Genomic DNA, 20,848 nt, shown 5'->3' with positions numbered 1-20,848 from the left:
GGCTTCTCGGAGCCGTCAATAGACAAAAGATGAGCAAGACACAGCGATTGCTAGTCCGCCCGAGGGCAGGAGGAGAAAGCTACCCAGCAGATTGGCCCCCCTGAAGATCCTTCTTACAAGGAAATGCGTGATTTATGAGGCATTTAGGACACCGCACGGAGGCCCCGTGTGTTCCCCTCCAGGGAAGCGGCTGTGGTCGGAAGCCGAGACGCGGGGCCTCGAGTGGCCCTTCTTGTTTCTAAAAGAGGGACGGAAAGCCAATCTTAGGGTGAAAGAGGGCCTGGAAAACGCAGGAAGTGCAGTGTAACCCTCCTGTCGCAGAAGTCGATGCCTCCAATTTGATGTTTGAGAGCCACCCCGACACGTAAACCTTAGGACCACGCGCAAGGAGCGTGGCGTTAAAAGTGAAGCCTCAGCAAGTGAAGGACTTTTTGAGTCCACGGACCAGAGACATCACGTCGACCGCTCCTGCGGACCCACTGTGCGCCGCTTTGGAACGCAACTCATCTCGGGATGACAGAGCTCCCTCCTCCCCCCAGAGAGGCTCAGCGAGACCGTCCCGTGTGGGACCGCACGGAGGATGGCCTGTTTATAGTCCTTCTGTGCGTCTGTTAACCAGCCATGCGGCCTGAGGGACATCCCTCACCCTTATTCTCTTGGGTTTCCCCCCTGTACAGTTACAGGGCCCGGCAAGTTAAATTCTCAGGACCACTCAGCAGAAACATTCTTTATGTGCATGACGCTGTGGCTAAAATAGTCCAGTTTGGGGGCGCCTGGGTGGCTCAGTCGGTTAAGCGTCCGACTTCGGCTCAGGTCGTGATCTCGCGGTCCGTGAGTTCGAGCCCCACGTCGGGCTCTGGGCTGACGGCTCGGAGCCTGGAGCCTGTTTCGGAGTCTGTGTCTCCCTCTCTCTGACCCTCCCCCGTTCATGCTCTGTCTCTCTCTGTCTCAAAAATAAATAAACGTTAAAAAAATTTTAAATAAAATAGTACAGTTTTGAACTTCGCAGTAATCCTGAGTGGGAGTCGTCTACCTTACCCAAGAGGTGAGATTGGCTGATTTTTCGATCCATCTGAGGGGGACGGATATCGTGCAAGCGGGGACGGAGGCAAAGCCACTTGCTGAATTTCCACGCTTGTTCCTAGGACCTCTCTGGGTCTCGGGGGCCGGTAAGGCTTGGTCATTTGCAGGAGAGAAAGCAACTCTGTGGGAGCATGGGGACCGGCACAAATACTTAGGATACTGCTAAGGACCAGCGTTCTGTTTCTGGGGGTGCAGATGTGGCAAAAGCCAAGGTCCAAGTTCCGAGGTATCAGAAGCGAACCGCATCTGGGACCGAGGGGGCGCTGTTGGGCGGGTTGGCAGGTTGAGCTGCACAGGGAGCCCCACGGTCATTTGTTTTTCCGTGTCCTTCCTCGGAACAAGAAACTCGGCTGCGGGAGCCCTGCTGCTGGTGTGCCTATTACCAGCGAGCTAATTGAGTTTGGCGGCCTTGAAGATCCATCAGGGGAGGTAATGTGATGATGTAATGCTGTGTTCCTGTCCCCTGGATTCCCTTCCTGCCATTACCGAGGCCTTATTTATGAGACCGGAAACAAACAAACAAAACAAAACAAAACAGGAAACAGGATGGCCTTTGGATGTGGCTTGGACGAGGCTGGAGCAGAGCATGGCTTAGCTGCCCTTGGACTTCTCGTGCGCTCGAGATACGGGGGTTCAAGTCAAGCCCCAGTAGGCGGGTGGCCATACGCGCCCCCCGCCCCAGACGTCACTCACCCCGGAAGACGGAGGCTCCAGCTTTGCTAAGCTGCTTTTTTTTTTTTAATTTTTAACGTCTTGTATTTATTTTTGAGAGACAGAGACAGACAGAGTGCGAGCGGGGGAGGGGCAGAGAGAGAGGGAGACACGGAATCCGTAGCAGGCTCCAGGCTCCGAGCTGTCAGCGCAGAGCCAGACCTGGGGCTTGAACCCACAACCCGTGAGATCATGACCTGAGCTGAAGTCGGGCCCTCAACCGACGGGGCCACCCAGGCACCCCTTCGCCAAGCTGCTTTAACAACGGCATCCGGGCCAGGTGGCCTTCAGATGCCCAGGCATCTGCTGCAGGTAGCAGAGAAGGGCTCAAGGACTAGGAAGAAACTCCCGGAAGTGTTCCAATATGGGAAACATCGGTCACTTACTGCCGTATACTCCGGACCGGCCTGACAACCCACGTGTCCCCTCCAGCCATTCTCCTATGTTGCCAAGGGACTCGAGATTGAGATCAGACTCCGGCACTTAGGAGCTGTGCAGCTTTTTGAAAGTCACTCGACTGCTGTGGAGTTCGGTTCCTCATACCCTCCTAACGGCTACCTGAAGACACAAGAGAAAACGTGTGTAGCACCTGCTAGATACAGGGGCTCCGAGAAGCTACGACTGTTATTTCAGTCTGCTGGTGTCAGAAACCCTTCTTTTTTTTTATTTATTTATTGTTGGGGGCAGGGGGGGGCGGGTAGGGGCAGAGAGAGGGAGAGAGAGAGAATCCCCAGCAGGCTCCGTGCTGTCAGCACAGAGCCCGACTCGGGGCTCGAACTCACGGACCGCGAGATCATGACCCGAGCCAAAGTCGGACGCTCAACTGGCTGGGCCACCCGGGCGCCTCCATCCGAAACCCTTCTGATGAAATGGACAATGAAGTATAAACGTTTGTTACGAATTTTATCCTTCGCTCTCCAGATGCAGAGACCAGAGCCTCTACGCTCGTCCCTTGGGACATCTCTTATCTTCCTGTTTTGCCCCTTAACGCCTGCACCCTAATTACCCTCTTTTTGTGTGGCCTCTCCTCTAGCGGGACACTCGGTGCGGCTGCTTTTTTTGCGTCGCAGCTCCTGGAGGTCCTCGTACATGTAAAACAGCCCGGAGATGCTCAGAAGTGTTTCCTGAGCGAATAAATGATGGTGGTATCCCTAGCCTCACGCACGCACACACACACACACACACACAATGGGATTATTGCAATACTTTTCCAAACCCACTGCACAGCAACATTGTCTGCATTGTCTGAATCCCTCCTCGGCAAAACGGGAGAGGAAAACTCATTGAATTGGACGGTGAGAGCTGAGCATCAACACGTGGAAGATGAAAGTCCTGTTTGTGGAGAGCCGGGAAAGGAGGAGAGCTCGCCTCCGCGGCTAATGGAAGAGAAATTTCTGCGAAAGGAAAAAATATAAAAGGCAGCGTGGAACAAAAGGAAGATGAATCGCTTCCACCCTGAAAGGAACACAGTGAAACAATGGTGCTAAATGAGATACAATTCCTGACAAAGATCTTCTCTGTTCTCCCAGGGCTTTTCTTGTGCTGCGTGCACCGGGAGTTATGTTTTATCTTCCTCCAAAAAAGAGTCAGTGTACTTTATTTTGAGCGTGCTACCTCTCTCTGCCTCGCCTCCCCACTTGCTGAGATTTAAGCCCCCTATTGTCGAGCTGTATCTCTGATCAGCCGCAAAGATCTGAAAAGATCTGAGTTTGCAAGAATAAAAAAAAAAAAAAAAAGCCTTCGGGTTTGACAGTGATAGATCCTGCCTGTCCCCTCGGGATGACATTCCCCACACTCTGAAGACCACAGATCCTCCTGATAACAAGCCATAGTTTCTGGCTGCCTGATGCCTTTGTGCGGAGGTCAGGCACCTGCAGGGGGGCGGGAAGGAATTGCCCAGCAAGCTGGAGCTACCTTTAGGGAGCACCGCGGGGGGCAGCGCCCTATCAGATGCAACAAGTTTGGGGTGAAGGGAATCTGGACATACGGTCCTTGGACTCAGGGATGCCGTAAGGGAAAACAGGGTCCGAAAGGCAAAAACAGTCCTTTACACTTGAACCTCCATCCCTGCTCAGCTACCCTCAAGAAGTGCGGCATTGCCTCCCTAAACCTCGGTTTCCCCGTCTCTAAAATGGGATAGCGGGTGGGGCGCCCGGGTGGCTCAGTCAGTTAGTTAAGCCTCCGACTCGGGCTCAGGTCATGATCTCAGGGTTCGTGGGTTGGAGCCCCGTGTCCGGCTCAGCGCTGACAGGGGGGAGCCCGCGTGGGATTCTCTCTCTCTCTCTCTCCCTCTCGGCCCCTCCCCAACTTGTGGCTTCTCTTTCTCCCAAAAACTAAAGAATAAATAAATAATTAAATAAACAAACGCCTTCCAGACGGGTAGGCGAGTGTCCCTTGCAAAAAAAAAAACTCTTTGGCGGGAGTGAGGTCACGCGTGCGGGGGCCCTCAGGTGCCACCCCGCACGCGTCGCTGTCGCGAAGGTCTGGAAAGGCACCACGTGTGGTGATGATTTTCACAGACTGCGAGATTTGTTTTTTATACCCTTAGCGTTACTTGGCACACTTCGTGATTAATGCCTTTTGATCTTTAATGAATGAACAATTAGAACACAATTAGGCAAAGGGAATTCCATTACTCTTCTGATTAAAAACCCGGTACCCAAAGGATGAAGTCCAAACTTAGCAGTGGCTCCCTGTCTGGCCCCGGGGCAAGCTCCGAGGAACCCCCACCACCCCCCAAGCCCCCACCCAGGTTATGCATGCCCGCTGCTCCCTGCACCTGAACTTGCTTTGCATCTGTAAGCCTCGATGGTGTGGGTGGGTTGGAGGCCTCCCGTTCACTCTTCACGGCCAAGTCAAGTGCTCTGTCGCCAGCGAAGGCTTCCCTGAGCCGCCCCAAAGGACTGAGCTTCTGCCTCCTTTGGGCTCATGCCGTGTTTCACAGCTGTGGTTCTCAAAGTGTGTTCCCTGGACCGGCAGCATTTGCATCGGGAGGGACCTTGCTAGAGACGCAAATTCTTAGGCTACTGAATCTGAAACTCTTGCAGGGGGGGAGCCCAGCTTCCTGTGTTTGAATGAACCCTCCCGGAGCTTCTGACGCAAGCTCAAATCGAAGAGCTGTCGCTCTGCGCAAACCCTACTGTAACACGTCTCAGACTGGGTTACGGTCACTTGCCTAAACCGTCCTCCAAGAGTTAACACTTACCCAAACTTTTTTTTTTCCTGTGTCTTAATTTCCCTCATCTGTAAAAGGATTCCTTGCAGGAAGGCTTAAAAATGAGAAATAACGAATGTCCGGGGCGCCTGGGTGGCTCCGTCGGTTGAGCGTCCGACTTCGGCTCGGGTCATGATCTCGCGGTTCGTGGGCTCGAGCCCCGCGTCGGGCTCTGTGCTGACAGCTTGGAGCCCGGAGCCTGCTTTGGATTCTGTGTGTGTCTCTCTCTCTGCCCCTCCCCTGCTCACGATCTCTCTCTCTCTCTCAAAAATAAATAAACATTAAAAAAATTAAAAAACAAACAAAAAAGGAATAACGAATGTCCGCTATGACATATAGTCTACATAGCACGACTCTCCTCCTGACCCCTCCACCCCCAACTCCCAAATGTTTGTTTGGGATGGCCTAGCAGTTGGGTCGTTATTGAAAATGCCCCCCTGCCTTGCGAACCATGAACATTTTTGCAATAAATGAGTGAGTGGGGCACATTCGAAATGGAGTCAAGGGACCAGGCCGACTGACACAGGGCTGTGTTGGCAAAGCCACAGAAGATGATGAGGTAGGGAGGGGGCTAATCCTAGAAGGGTTTGAAAGTTTTGCTGGAAAATCTGGACTCGACTCCACAGCCCGTAGGGAATCGTGAGTCCCCAGAAAACCAGAAGTGTGTCTCGTTACCTGAACACATTTACTGAGCACGCGGACTGTTCCAGACATCAAACAAAGCTAAATTCAGAGAGCATGCGTGCATCTAAGGACATCGGCGTTGGGGAGGGGACAGAAGCTGGCCGTGTACGTAAAGCAGAGATGACATGGGACAGGAGTGATGAGTGCCACGTGGGAGAAGCAGGCATCCAAGCCAAAAGGAGTGGGAAGAGATTACAACTTTTCACTGGGGAAAACAGGAGTATCTTGGGGAGCCCAGTGTCACAGCCGGATATGGGCGGACAGTCAGTGTAGGGACGGCCGACGTGGAATTAGGGAGGCAGAGAGAGACTGGCTGGGTCCGTGTGGTCACTCATTTTTGCCTCCCCCACAATGCTGAGCGGAATGCGTCTCACGGCTGGCGTTTAACGAACATAATCTGTTGTGTGATTACTGGACATCCTAAAGCAGGGGAATGACCGGGAAAACCAGAGATATTTAATACGCAAATTTCTCACCAACCCAAAATACTACTCAGTCTACAGGGAGTGCTATAGGTTGGCCCACCAAGTGGCCAGAGAAAGAATGGTCGGCGTGTGGGATGTGAGTAGTTTATCGTGGCCAGAGAGTCCGTAAAGGAGCCATAAAGCAGGCGAATCCAGCCCATGCATGAATTTACACCACGTCAAGGATTTCATCCGAGAAGCATCCTAGAAGGGAGCCTTGGGAGAGTGTTACACCAGGGGCGTGTGATCAGACCTGCATTTTAGGAACATCACACGCCTGGCTTATAAAGAGGGGGATCCGTAGTGTGGGGTCCCCTTCCTCTTTGTTCCCATAGTAACTACATATCACTCCTTCCGTCACCACGAGCTTCTCGGGGGGTGGGGAGGTTGTGATGATTTGCAGATTGTCCCTTGAGGTCACGGAGTCGATCTCACTCATTCGTAGGTCCAAGCGGTGGCCAACTAGAAAGCACTCGTTATGACATTAGTTAGCATAACCTCCCCTCTTGTAGGGAGGAGAAACAAAGACACAATTTCTGTGACTCGGGCAAGAATTAACAACGGCCTGAGCGAGGATGGCATTTGGAAAGGATGGGCCATGGGCGACATGTCAAATTCACCAAAGTGGTGACCTATATATAAAGGGCTTTGTGACAGACGAAGGGCGAAGGGGAGGAAGGGATCGGGATTTGGGATGACTTAGGCAAAGCAGCCAGTGACAGGTGGCCCTTTGGAAACAGAGGAGGAGAATTTTTGAGAAGCACAGCCCCAGTCCTGCTTTCGATGTGTTGTGTTGAATAAACCAATGAGATTTTGAAGTCAAGATGTCTAAAAATGGGTTGGACTTGGAAGGCTCAGCTAAGTTATCTACTGAGCCCCAAATCCACAGTGACACATGGAGACGAGAAAAGACACGAAATCACCCACATTGTATCTAACATTAGGCATCATCAACCTTCCTGATTTTTGACATCTGGATGATTAGCGAGTGGTATCACAACGGTGTTCTAATTTTCATTTATTTGATCGCTGGTGAGTTTGAGCAATCATTCCTATGTTCGATGCTCACCAGGACTTCCTCCTCTGTGAATTGTCTTGGGATACCTGTGGCCCAGTTTTCTCTTGGTTTTCCTTATCTTTGTGTGTCGGTATGATGGATCTCTTTGTATATTCCAGAAATTATTCCCTTGGCTCTTTTAGGCTTTGGAAGTATCTTCCCCCAGTCTTAAAGGGGAAGAGATACATTAACCGGGCCCCAGAAATACCGTGGAAGAAGCATAGTTTCGAAGTAAGATGATGAGTTGGATACTGGACAGGGGGAGTGAGGAGGGAAGGATTTGGATGGGCTGACCTGGAGGGGGAGACATGCCCTTAGGCACGTCCGAGAGAGCACATTCTCAGCAAAGCCCGGGCATGGTGGTGGGTGGGGTGAGGGGCACGTGGGAGCAGGAGGTGAATAAGGAAATGAATAAGATATTTGTGGTAACAAAAAGCTAGGAGTGGGGGAGGGGGTTGATCACTCCAGAGCCCACAGGGCAGCAAAATGCCACCTGTCCAAGACTTGGCCTTCATCCAGCAGTGGCTGACATCAGGGACAGATGCCTTCATTTATTTCTCTAATTTTTTTTTAATGTTTCTATTTATTTCTGAGACAGAGAGAGACCGAGCATGAGCAGGGGAGGGGCAGAGGGAGAGGGAGACACAGAATCCGAAGCAGGCTCCAGGCTCCGAGCGGTCAGCACAGAGCCCGACGCGGGGCTCGAACTCACGAACGTTGAGATCATGACCTGAGCCAAGGTCGGACGCTTAGCCGACTGGGCCACCCAGGCGCCCCAAGCCTCCAACTCTTGATTTCGGCTTAGGTCGTGATCTCACAGTTCATGGGATCAAGCCCCATGTCAGGCCCTGTGCTGACAGTGCAGAGCTTGCTTGGGATTCCCTCTCCCTCTCCCTCTCTCTGCCCTCCCCCCTGCTTGTTCAACACTCTCTCTCTCAAAATAAATAAGTAAGCATTAAAAAAATGGTGAATATGGTACATTTATTTTATGTTTTTCACCAAAATTTGCCAAAAAAAAAAAAAAAAGCAAACTGGGGTCTGAGGAGGTTAAATAACTCAACGTGACATCATCAATCAGCAGATAGATTCAGATCAGCATCTATGTCCCCTGAGGGCCGGCCCAGCGTTCTTCCCATGATGTACGCTATGCAATTCATACGTGAGAACTTTCCACCTCTTTTGCCTGGGGCAGCGTAAATTTGGAGGAATCGAGAGCTGGCTTTGAGATAACAAATACTTACGTCGATTCCAAATATTTCTGTTTCTAATCCTTCCTGCACAGCACTGACGTTTCTAATCAATCGTGAAAACACATCTCGAGGATTTGCTGGATTATTTGTGCAAGGCAGCCAGGTGTGTTTCCACTTTCAGTAAGCAAACAGGTACAGGAATGGAAAGGTGCAAGGAGGGAGAGGAGGCCCCCGGGCCTGGCCTCCATCCACGTCTGCGATTTCGAATGACAAACCAGTGACACGTGGGAATTAAGTAGCTGGGGGAGCTCTGCGCTCCCTCCGTCAGAGCAGAAGATACGAATGCGACAGACCCACCAGCACAAAGTACGCTCGGCGAGTACATCGGGCCCACGCGGGAGACCTCCAGACTGGAAAACTCCAGGTTGCTGCTACCCAGGAGGCAAGAGCTCCGAAGAGGCTGCTTCCCATTCCGTCTGCTACCCTTAGCCGAGTCGGCAAGTCCTGAGCATCCTTGGAGAAGCAGGTCTCTCATTTGGTGCCTTTGAAAGGTGTTATCATTTCAATTAGCTTTCTCCCGGGATCAGATAAGAAAACGTTCACTGGGGACATCCCACCGACAGAGAGAGAGAAGACCTTAGAAGACTCATTGCGTCAGGGCTATCGTGACAGAAATCCTGTAAACTGGGGGGCTTACGCAACAGACGGATGCTTCTCGCAGTTCTGGAGGCTGGAAGTCCAAGATCCAGGGGCTGGCGGGTTTGGTTTCCCCCGAGGCCCCTGGCTTGCGGGTGGCCAGTCTCCTTCCTGAATCTTCACGTGGCTTTTCCTTTGTGCACACACAGGCAGAAAGCACACTGGCATCCATTCCCCTTCTTATAAGGAAAGGAAAGCAGTCCTGTTGGATTAGGGCTCCCCCCCCTCATGACCTCATTGAACCCTAATTACCTCCTTAAAGGCCCTCTTTCCAGCTACAGTCACACTGGGGGCTAGAGCTCCAACATCTAAATCTTGTGGGAACAGAATTCCGTCCACAACACTCACTTTGGGGCCTTTCTTCCCTACCGTTCGCTGTATATGCCTCACAGGCATATACGAGGCAGCTATATTGCCCTGAACCAATTAGATTGCTCTAACAAAAATTTGCATGAAACCCAGGATCGAGACCGTGATTTTATAAAACAAAACATCTAGTTTGTGTGCTGGGAAGGAAAGAGTGAGTATGTGTGTGTGTGTGTGTTTACGGCAGGTACAAGGGTACATTTTTATCCAGTACAGGGTGAAGCCTCCAGAAAGGAGTTTGCGCACAGCCTACAAAGCTCTGAAGTTGGAGATTCTAAAGGATGACAGTCTCCGTGTCCCCTGAGTTCATGACAAATTGGGATCACATCACAGGGTTCGTGTCTTCCGATCACGGGGCCGGGGGTTGCCCACGTCTCCTGCATCTGGTGCGGAACTGGTAGATTCTGGATTCTGTCTTCATCAGACAGCCCCTCAACTCCGCGCTGTCTGGGAAACCGTCCCGGTCAGAGCCTACCCAGGCCTACGTCAGATCAACCAGCAGGTGCAGGACAGCTATAAGCCCAGCAGAATTTGCCGTAGCCTGAACCCCGAGAGAGGAGGGTCGTCCAGAGCCGCCGCTGGAGATGCCGGGCCATGAACCAACCCGTCAATTCAGAGTGCTTATCTACAGCGCTCACCTCCAGGGAAAAGTACGCAGAGGGCTCTTTTGGCCTATTTGGTGACCCGTAGGCCCCGATGTTCCAGTGATGAGAGGATACATCATCATTGTAGTACGTATACATACTACATAGAATATAGGCATCGAGGTCAACAGTTTATAGAGACAGCTCCCAAATGTTTGAAAGGATAGAAACAATTGTAGTCAGGGAGACCGAGGGCAGGACATTCAAAACCTTTACCGTCACCAGATGAATCAAGCCATCTGATGTCTTTCTCACCTCCCCTCCTCTGCCAGCTTTGGGTCTGATTGACTGGCGTCGCAGGAGATTGATGGCGGCCCTGAACGGTTGGTAGAGAGCATTGGTCAGGGTACACACACAGTGCTTCTTCCTAAGGGCCTTGGAGGAACTTTGGTTACCTGTCGGGCAGCCTCTCCCCTTGCACGCACACATCGACATGCACACAGATGCACACGCACACCCAAGTGCACGCACTTCCTCCCCTAGGCGCGTTAGAACCTGAGGCGGTAGGACCATCGACCAGAATGGATCCCCCATGACCGCCCCCACCCCCCCGCCGCCTTGTCCTTGAAAGTGTTTGGGGACTGTTATTCGGAATCATGCCTGAAACGAAACCTCAAGACTTTTGTCTGAAACTTTGGAGTTTGGGGCTTTAATGGGCTCCACGTAGCCACACGGTAACTCGCTGCCCCGTTCAACCAATAGTTACCAAATGCTGGCACTGGGGACGCAGAGATAAATAAGGCAGAGTCCTCGCTCCTGGCTCGTGGTCAAGTACAGGATACAGTCGCGCAAACAGACAACAGGAAATGCCGAGAGACCCGGATGTTGAGGGCAAGGAGGGGATGAGCTGGGTCTTGGGCGAGGAACAGGATTTTTTCGGGGGGAGGAGGGAGGCCATTAAGACAAGGAGCAGAATGTACGCGAAGGCACCGAGCGTGGGGAAGGTGGGGAGGGTGTGAGGGCTGGGTGCCTGCGTCTGCAGAGGGGAGTCAGGGAGCAGAGCTGGAGGGTGGAGGGAGGGTCCAGATCACAAGACCCTGCCGGTGGCCTTGCTGTGGCATCCAGGTCCTGACTCACAGGCAGTGGGAAGGCAGGGGAAGTCATCCAGCAGAGAATAATCCATCTGGTTGGGGCGGGGGGGAGGAGGGTCGATCTTGATCTAGAGCTAGATTTTAAACATTACCTCTGCTTTCGTTAAGAGGAATGGAAAACTCTCGGGGGTGATTGCAAGAGCCCAGCCGGATCAGGATGAGGGTCTGGACAGAGACAATACCAGAGAGAAAGAGAAAACCAGCATGATTCTAGAGATTTCACAGGCAGACACTATAGGACGTGGGGACTGAGTAGGGAAGCTGGGATGGCAAAAGGGGCTTGACTCTGCGGTAGGACCCACGGACACGGGCAGGAGGGCGTGGGAGATGCCTGGTGACACATCCAGCCGATGTTGGCTTATACAAAATGTCAGTTTCACATGGTTCGACCTAATCATAAAAAAGCAAAGCCATTCCAACATATGCCCTTCTGGAAAAGGCAAAGCTATGGAAGCGATAAAAAGATCAGCGGTTCCCAGGGGTCAGGGAGGAGTTAGGGGTGAACAGTCAGAGCAGAGAGGATTTTTAGGGCAGTGAAACTACTCCATATGTTTCTCTGATGATGGATACATGACATCACCCATTTGTCCAAACCCATACAACGCATAACCCCGAGTGAACCCTCCAGTCAGCTATGGACTTGGGGTGATAATGATGTGTCAATGTAGGTTCATCGATTAAGACAAATGTACCAACTATAGTGTGGGGGGCGGGGGGGGGTGCGGATGTCAGCGGGGCAGGGAGCTGTCCATGCGTGTGCACAGAGCATACATGGGAAATCTCCGTCCCTTGGCCCAATCTTGCCGTGAACTGAAAACTGCTGTGAAAAAATATATATTAATAAAAAAAAAAAGAAGTAAGACCGAGACTTGAGTCCAACTCGGCGAAATCCGAGTATCTTTCTTCCCGCGATGTTGCTCAAGACTGAACATCTTCCAAAGCACTTCCAACACCGGGAAACCAGTCTGCTAGCTCTCTTTCAATAGTCACTTGAGACGTTAGCCCTCAAAAGGTGTATCTTGGAAAGAACAATGCAGTGAGGGGAGGGAAGCCTCGCTGAGAGAAAGAAAACAAAAAGGATCAGAAGCCAGTCTCAGTTGACAAATTCTACAACGATGCAAATGTACCGGGTGCAGAATCACTGGACCTTCCCAGTGCCTACCTCCGCCCATCCCCCCGTTGGTTCCCCCGTATGGTTTCCTCCCAGCCTCGGCTTCAACCTGACCTTGCCTTTTCTAGACTCGCTCGTGCTTCGTGAGCTCACGCCCTGACCCATCACCACACACACAGAATTCAGGGGGTCGACTCTACCGAAGAGACAACCGAGCCACTTACAGATACGATGGGGGGTGAACGGTACCCACAGCGACCAAAAGACGGAAGCCTGAAATAGGGACGGGAAGCAGAAAGCAATGAGCCAGGGGCAGAGCCCTGATCCTTTATTCTTTACCCTTTTGCTTCCTTGAAATAATCACCACAGACACCCTCAGTTTCTGCCTACACTTGACTTCGTTCGGTCTTCCACCTGTGCTGTGATTGTGTTTCCAAAGCTTCTATCCCCAGCGACACCTGGACAGGCACGACGCTTTTACAGGGATGCCACCTGGGGCGGGGGTGGGGGAGGATCCTCCCCTGCTGATCTGCAGACTGGCTTCCCGTCCCTCCGTTTCCACCCCCCTGAGCCAACAGACCACTCCCAACAAGGCTGACTGTGTCCCCAGCCCGAGCAGTCCCCTCTGTGATGCGGGAGGCACAAGGGGCTGCGTGGAGTCTGTGTTTCCTCTTTCCCTCGGGGACGGGAAAGGAGGCCAGCCACGGCCTGAGCAGGAGTCACTGGGCAGGCCGACAGGCTCACGGCCACCAGCTCCAGCCCTAGGGTCTGCCAGAGAGCAGAAAGCAAAAGGGAGGGAGCCCACAGATGGCCAAGTCTCTTGACCCCCACTTGGGGGGAGGAGCGCTCGGGCTCGGCCCAGACTTGAACCTGAGCCACGGCGGCCATCCGGTCTGCCCTGGAGGCATTGGGTGCGTGCTGTGGGGCCTCGTGCGGGTCAGAACGCGTACACAGGTGTGATGGTGCGGCTAGACCTTGCCCTTGAGCGAAGGATGTAATGACTCAGCTCAATAAATAAAAAAAAAAAAGCAGTAGTTTTGGATGCTATGTCGTTCTTACTGACTAGAACACAGTTTGGGGGCATTGTTTGCTAGTTTTGTCCTCACAGCCCAGAATGGGGGGAGAAACTCACCTATTTAGAAAAGGAGAAGAAAGTCAGGCCAAGGACCAGCGCAGGTGTTGAAGGGACCCTGGGTCCCAGTCTGACACCTGAATGTGTCAACGGCTCCGTGGGACCCGTGCCAGCCCCCTCCGTCTCTCGTTTTCTTCCTCTGATAATTCCTGCCCTTTCCATCTCCAGAGGGTGCGAGAAAGACCCAGGGCCAGCATGGACGTGGAAACATTTCAAAAAGGCGACGTCCTACCCGAGGGCGTGGTGTTTGGCTCCCCCAATGACATCACCCCGCGCAGGGGCCTTGGAGGGCTGAACAACGAGGTAAGGGGCGCAGAAAGCTCTTGCAAATTCGAAACCGCAAACTAGATGGAGAATTATAGAAGCGAGGCCTGATTATCTGTGGGGTTCCGATAACAACACCATTTTGTCACCTGCTGCCCGGACATTTCTGTCACCGCACGACTTTGCGAGGACGTGAACTTGGCATGCTGGGGTTTGCCCAGCTGTAAAATGAGATACCTCCGGGAATGGCAAACACCGCCGGCTCGCGTGGGTCCACGGGGATGTTTAGCTTGGAGATGAGATGTTCAGGGGCAGGGTCACGGGCTTCAGGGAGGATGTGAAGAGAGTTGGCTCGGAGGATGGACGCCGGTCCGGGGCAGGTCTCAAAGGACGCAGATTGGGCTGAGGGCGACACTTCCCAACACCCAGGGACCTCCGGAAACCCCTCTGCCTTTGACTACGTCGCCACCTTCAACCTCTGCCCGCCAGCCTGCGAGATCAGTTTTCCTATTACGCCCATTTCACAGACGAGGAAACCGAGTCTTAGGGGCTTACGTCCAAGGTCACACGGCTTTGAACGCGAAGCAAACAGGAGTTATTGGCACGTCAATCTGCCACCACCACAAAGCCCACGCTTTTACGGGGATGTCCAGATCGGCGATCTACGTAACACCCAAGCCGAGGTTGTTGAGGACGTTCCCCTGCGGGGTCACAAACTAGACCTGCAAGCCTGAGCCAGAGCAGCCCTGTTAAGGGGACACTGCAGAAGTGTGCAGGGGGATGCCACGTTAAGACCAACTGGGCCACCCAGGCGCCCCTCCCGTCCTTACTATTCGGAGCCAAGCATGGCTTGTGGCCCGCCCCCCGCAAAGCCTTCCCCCATCTGTCTCGATACGGGAAATTTCTCCACTGGGCTCCCCGTCTGCCCCACCGCGAATCGTGGGCTGCGAGACCACAAGCCAGGACTGCGTCTGGAAGCCTCGCCTTGTCTTCCCGATTATGTTTTAAGACCCTTAAAGGCCAGGACGAAGGAGCAGCTTTTGCTGCCGCCATACCTCCCAGACCGAGGGGGATCACAGGATTTACCTGGGACTTTGGAAACAGACGCGCGTTCCCCGGCCCAGACCTGCTGTGTCAGAATCCCAGGGGTAGAAGCCAGGAGTCTATTTTTAAAAAAGTTCCCTGGGTGATTCTGCTGAATAGTCATCACAGGGAAACACCACGGCCCTCCAACATCTCTTTAGCACAATGCGGGACACCTGGACTGTTCTTAGACTATTTGTTGTCTAACGATTGATGGATCAATCCAAGCAGCAACGCGCATTTCCCCGGGCCGGTCACACCTGCCTTGGATTTGGAAACGCAGTGCTGTCTGGCAAGGCTCTGGAAGCCCAGGAGAGCTGGCCCATGCTGTGAACGCCCCCCAGACCCCCCTTCCAAACCCTGAGCAGCGTGCTTAGTGCACATGGGCTGTCCCACATGAGCTTCTGCTCGCCCGTTCTCTTGGTGGCCTTGGCTGGGGGGGGGGGGTGGCGGTCTTCCCCAGATTATTCCCATCAATGGCTGGGCAACAGCCTGCTCACCGTGGGGCTCCCACTGCCACTCCAGGACCAGCCGCATGACTCAGCACCCGGGGTTGCTGTTGGACGGGCCTGCCACTCGCTCTCAGCAGCCATCCCGGCAAAGTCAGCTCCAGCTTTCTCTGCCTTGCATGCGAAGTCAAGGGTATCTGCTCCATATGGCAATGCATAATTTACAACACAATTTACTTCCTGCTTATATAGCCTATTCTGTACAAAGCTTCCATTTGCATATTTATTAATTTACAAAATTAATGCCATTTTCTTAGTCCCTTACAGGATGTGTGGCTGGTCCCTGTCTTTGAATTAATTTTAATCTAAGGTGGAAACATTTGTTAAGGGAGTTGGCTCCGGCCAAAGTAATCAAATGCACGGTAATCAAATGTTGGTAAGACGAAAAGAGAGGGCAAACATTTACCGAGAGCCTACCTCTTGCTCGGCTCCAAGAAATTAATGGCGCAGAATGTAAGTCTCCAGAAACATTCCTGTAATGACGTATTGTTGCTGTTTCATAAACAAGGAAACTGAGACTCGGAGAGAGTAAGTTGCTGGCCAGCCTAAGTGGCGGAGGCTTAGACGCCCACAAAAGTCGAGAAGCAAGGTTTCCATCTGAGAAGGGCCCTCCCTCTGAAAAATTATCCCCCCACCCCCGGAGGGTCCTCGACACTGCGAATATGTCCACACTCACAGGTATTCCTGCCACATAACCTGACCTTTGAGACGAACAGGGCTGGAAGGTACCCATTAAGAATCTTACGCTACCATTGTTGTCAGCCTTGGAGCAGATCAACTCAAGAAAACAAATGCTTTGGTCAACGTTCTCACTTGGTGGCACTGGAAGGCTTCAACAGGAAGCCAAGCTACTATGCACGAACCAAAAAAATCCCTACCCTAACCCTTCCCGTCACCCAAGTCACCAACGCAGACCTTCGCCTCTCCATCACCTGTTTGAAGATACGGTTCTCCGATGTTCCTGTCCTCCTCTCTTCCCCCTTGCTCCCTCCGGCTGTGCCAATATGGTCTTCGCCCCCCTCCTTCGCCACAACAATGGCGGGCTCTATCTCACCTACCTTGGTGTATTGTGCCATATACCTATTCCTCACAGCTCGGGAATTGTGTCTCCTATTCCTTCAACCCTCAGCATCAACATTCAACGGGTTATAAAATGGTATCAGGTCCTTCCAAATACGCTTCTGAAATCTACCTCCGAAAAAACTTCCAAAATTTCCCCAGGTTTTATCCCTCCCCATCTGCCCCAAGTAAGTCCTCTGCAGTCTCTTAGGGAAGGGAAATGCTTCTGTCTCCAGTCTTCCATTTACTCTCCACACCAACATCAGTAATGTTTCTGAGACACAGCTCCGATCCCATGGACCATTTTGCTTACCATTTTCTCTGACGGCTCCCCAGTACCCTTGGATGGATGCCATCACCTCTGGATTGCGGAGTGGAATTCACACTCCCTGAAGGCAAGGAGTGAATCTGCTGTTCACAGGTCTATAGCCACGCCCAGAGCAGTGTTTATCGCTGATCCTCCAAAAATACGTGTTGAGAAAATGAACAGGAGCCCCGCCATTTTGTGAAAGCCATCTAATTCTTGCTTTGTCTTCCAAAGCTCCGGCCTTAGACCTCAAGATTCAACCATCTCTAACACCAACACATCATGGCTTGGTCCTTGTCACAACTCCCAACTTTTGCACATGCTGTTCCCACGTGGTTGGATGTATTTCCCCTACAATCCACTTGGCACACTCCTCCTTCACACTCAAAACTCGATTCTGACTTTACCACCCGTGAGAAAGTTTCCTTCGTGCCCTCATGATAATGAGCGAACCTTTCCTCCATGGAACCATCCTCCTGTTCGCTTCCAGGATAAAGAGAGAAAAAAAAACATATTAGCAAACTAAGAATCAGTATCGAAAACACACAACCGTGAAGCATGGCGTTAAGTCTTAGGCATCAGCAAAGCCACGAGATAAACCACATCCGTGTCTCTGTCACTGGATGTTTCTGCCCCAAAACAAAGACCCAAGGCTCAATGACCACTTTGGTCTCCTGCCTCTAGAATTCCAATTCTGGCTCTCAAAACGTGCTGAGCTTCCTTGACTAACTCTATGGCAATACTTTTTTGCCTTTGACCCAAGCCAAGGATGATGAGGTCTTGAGCTCCCCCTAGAGGCCAGTAGTGGTAGCGAGGAAGGGAAAGCAGCGAGACTCTGCAGGCCAATATAAAGGACAGTTATGACATCATTCCTTGGCAGGAGGAAAGCTGAGATGCCTGAGGACACCCGAGAAGTGAAGGAAGTGTTCCCAGGAGCACCAGCCCAAGAGGCCTGTTCACAGCTCATTCTGTAGGCACAAGGCTGTCGTAGAGAGATCTAGCAAAGCAAGCCTCTAGAGCTGGGAACTGTGGATTTCATCCTCAGGAGACACTGGAGGAACAGAGCAAGGAAACTGCCCTCCTCCTGCCATCATGTGCAGCACATTTTTAACCCATAAATCTTAATTTAAACACTTGCTGCTTTTAACCCCCACAATAAATCTGAAGGCCAGGCGTTCCTCTTCTCATGTGGCAGGGACGAAAATCAAAGCCCCCAGTTCATATTAAAAATAAGGGTGATCTTGGGGCGCCTGGGTGGCTCAGTCGGTTAAGCGTCCGGCTTCGGCTCAGGTCATGATTTCACGGTTCGTGGGTTCGAGCCCTGCGTCTGACTCTGTGCTGACGGCTCGGAGCCTGGAGCCTGCTTCGGATTCGGTGTCCCCCTCTCTCTCTCTGCCCCTCCCCTGTTCACATGCTATTTCTCTCTCTCTCAAAGATAAATAAACATTTTTAAAAATTAAAAAAGAAAATAAGGGTGATCTTGAATTTGGACCTTAAATTGTTTAACTCCAAAAGCCTACAGTGTTTGAATTTGCCACGCTGCCTTCGAGGGAAGAGAAGTCTGGGGGGCAGTTTCCGCTGAGTGTGGTCTGGTGTCCGTTTGATGACCCGACATGAACGCTCTCATTGCCTTCCCTGCCAAGTTGGCATCTATGTGCCAAGGGCTTCGTATGTATTCCCTCAGCCTTCACAATAAAGCTGTGAAGGGGGTATTACTTGTTATCCCCTTTCAGGGATGTTGAATTACCCAAGGTCATAGCTGGGAAATGGCGGAGACAGATTTCAACACAAGCGCTTACCTAGAGCAGGGCTCAGCAAAGATTTTCTTTGAAGAGCTTTGAGTTACCCTGGGAAAGCAGCCGTGGACAGTCCATAAAGAACGGGCATGCTCGCATTCCAATAAACCTTTATTTATAAAAACAGATGGAGGGCAGAATTCGGCCGACTGACTGTAGTGTGCCAACCTCTGTCCTAGACTCTTTGTTTGGCTAAGAGGTGGCGTATGGGAGAGGGTCTCACAAGGGGTGGGCTCAGGCATTCCAGGCACAGTCAGCGGTTGTGCCAGAACATGACGTGTTTGGAAATGACAAACGTCAGGTAGAGGTAGGCTTGCCTGGGACAAGTGGACCTCGTGGCTGGAGAAGGGACAGAAACTCAAGGCAACGGAAGCAGATTTTAAAGAGGGGAGTGACGCCGGCCATCTTGGAAAGAGGCTTCTACTGGCAGAGGTGAGTCTAAGGCATCCTGAATTGAGATCATCTCGCCCGTGCAGAGAAAAGTTAACAGTTCTGTCAAACGTCCATCAAAGGATGAATGGGTAAAGAAAAGGTGACATATACATTCAATGGAATATGCTTCAGTCTCAAAGGGAAGGAAATCCTGTCACCTGCCCCAACATGGCTGAACCTCGAGGACATTATGTTCAGTGAAATAAGCCGGCCACCAAAGGGCAAATACTGTGTGATTCCACTTGTGTGAGGTCCCTAAGAGAGGCGAACCCAGAGACCCAGAAAGTAGAATTAAAAGTTGCCAGGGGCCGGGGGAAGGGGAATGGGGAGTTGTTTAATTGGTATAGCGTTCCAGGTTTGCAAGGTGAAGGTTCTGGACACTGGCTGCACGACAATGGGGACATACTTAACACCGCTGAACTGGGAATCTAAAAATGGTGAAGATAGTACTATTGTGTGTGTGTTTCTATCGTCTGTGTGTGTGTGTTGTGTGTTTTGTTTTGTTTTGTTTTGTTTTTTGCCACAGTTAAACATAAAATAGAAGAGCTGACGAGGTTGCTTTTCAACCAAGGCTGCACCAGAGGGGAAGGTGAAGAAGGGCAGGAGGGAAAGACGGTCTGGCGGCCATGACAGGCCCACGCCATCCTGCAGACACAGCACTCGGCCACCTGCTTGGTCTTTCAGCCTCATTATTCCTGCCTGGTGGCGTCATTAGGCTGCCATAACCGTGAACGGGGTCCTGGCGCTCTGGCCTGGGCCGTCAGCCGCGAGGCTGGGCTGCTCCGGACGAGTCCACTCGCTGTGTCGTCTCCCGCCATATGTTGGGCCACCCTGTTCATTCATCATGCCTCCTGAAAAGTCTCTTAATTACATTATGTTCACAATCCATAAAACATAATTAAAATATGTAAATCCATTATATTCTTTAATGAGCACATTGAGACCTCAAATTTTTAAATTAGATATAAAATTGATGTGGACCTACTACTATTGATTACGCGTGGTAATAAATCAGCTTCAATCTGGATTGAGAGGACTTCCCTCCTCCCCTCGGCTTGTGCGTGCGTGTGTGTGTTGTTTCTTGGACTTTGGTTTGTTTTTTGTTTTTTTTTAGCATTTCCTATGACTGTTTAAAGTTACCTGCTATCGGGGCGCCTGGGTGGCTCAGTGGGTTGAGCGGCCGACTCTCGATTTCGGCTCAGGTCACGATCTCATAGTTCGTGAGTTCGGGCCCCGTGTCGGGCTCCGCACTGAGCACAGAGCCTGCTTGGCATTCTCTCTCTCTCTTTCTCAGAATAAATACGTGAACATTAAAATAAATAAATAAATAAAATTACCCTCTCTCTTTTAAGGACAGCCATGCCTGGCTTGCTCTTACCTGACCATGCCGGTAGCAAAAGCATCACCCGACGTTTGAGTCGGTGCTCTGGAGCTTACGGAGGGCTCGCACAAAACATCGTCTCGTTTCTCTTGTCGCGATATTTTCGTTTGCATTTCAGTATGGATACGCCAAGTTTTCACTATCCTGGAAGGTATCGGAGGTATCGCTAGGCTTCGTCCCTCTCCGTCCCCACCTGCTACCCACCCCTTAGCCACATCTCCTACTCACACTCAGAGAAGTCACTTAACGATTTTCCAGACGCACCGTGTGGCTGTCTGTCTCCCCAGCTCTGTGCAGGCTGGTCTGTCTCTGCAGTGAATGTCCTTCCGTAATCTGTCCATAGGGGATGTGCACACATTTTCAAGCAGTGAGTAGAGGAGGAGCAGAGAGAGAGAGAGAGAGAGGAAGAGGGAGACAGAATCCCAAGCAGGCTCCGCACTGTCAGCGCAAAGCCCGGAATGGGGCTCGAACTCATGAATCCATGAAGTCATGGCCCGAGCCAAAACCAAGAGTCAGACGCTTAACCAACTGAGCCACCCGGGTGCCACCCACACCCCCCCTGGAGTTGTTGAGT

At 51.8% G+C, this 20,848-nt stretch overlaps 1 long non-coding RNA gene across 1 annotated transcript; it reads right to left on the bottom strand.

Moving 5' to 3' along the window:
- Nucleotides 1-16,973: 16,973 nt before the first annotated feature.
- Nucleotides 16,974-20,597, bottom strand: LOC122234678. Its single transcript, XR_006212576.1, has 3 exons — nucleotides 20,503-20,597; nucleotides 20,272-20,418; nucleotides 16,974-17,148 (listed from the first exon to the last, which is right to left on the bottom strand). It is a non-coding gene; the product is annotated as an uncharacterized LOC122234678 (long non-coding RNA).
- Between the last annotated feature and the right edge of the window lie 251 nt (nucleotides 20,598-20,848).

This window comes from Panthera tigris, chromosome E3 (assembly GCF_018350195.1).
Source record: "Panthera tigris isolate Pti1 chromosome E3, P.tigris_Pti1_mat1.1, whole genome shotgun sequence".
NCBI classification, from domain to species: domain Eukaryota; kingdom Metazoa; phylum Chordata; class Mammalia; order Carnivora; family Felidae; genus Panthera; species Panthera tigris.
This window is presented reverse-complemented; position numbering and strand designations above follow the sequence as displayed.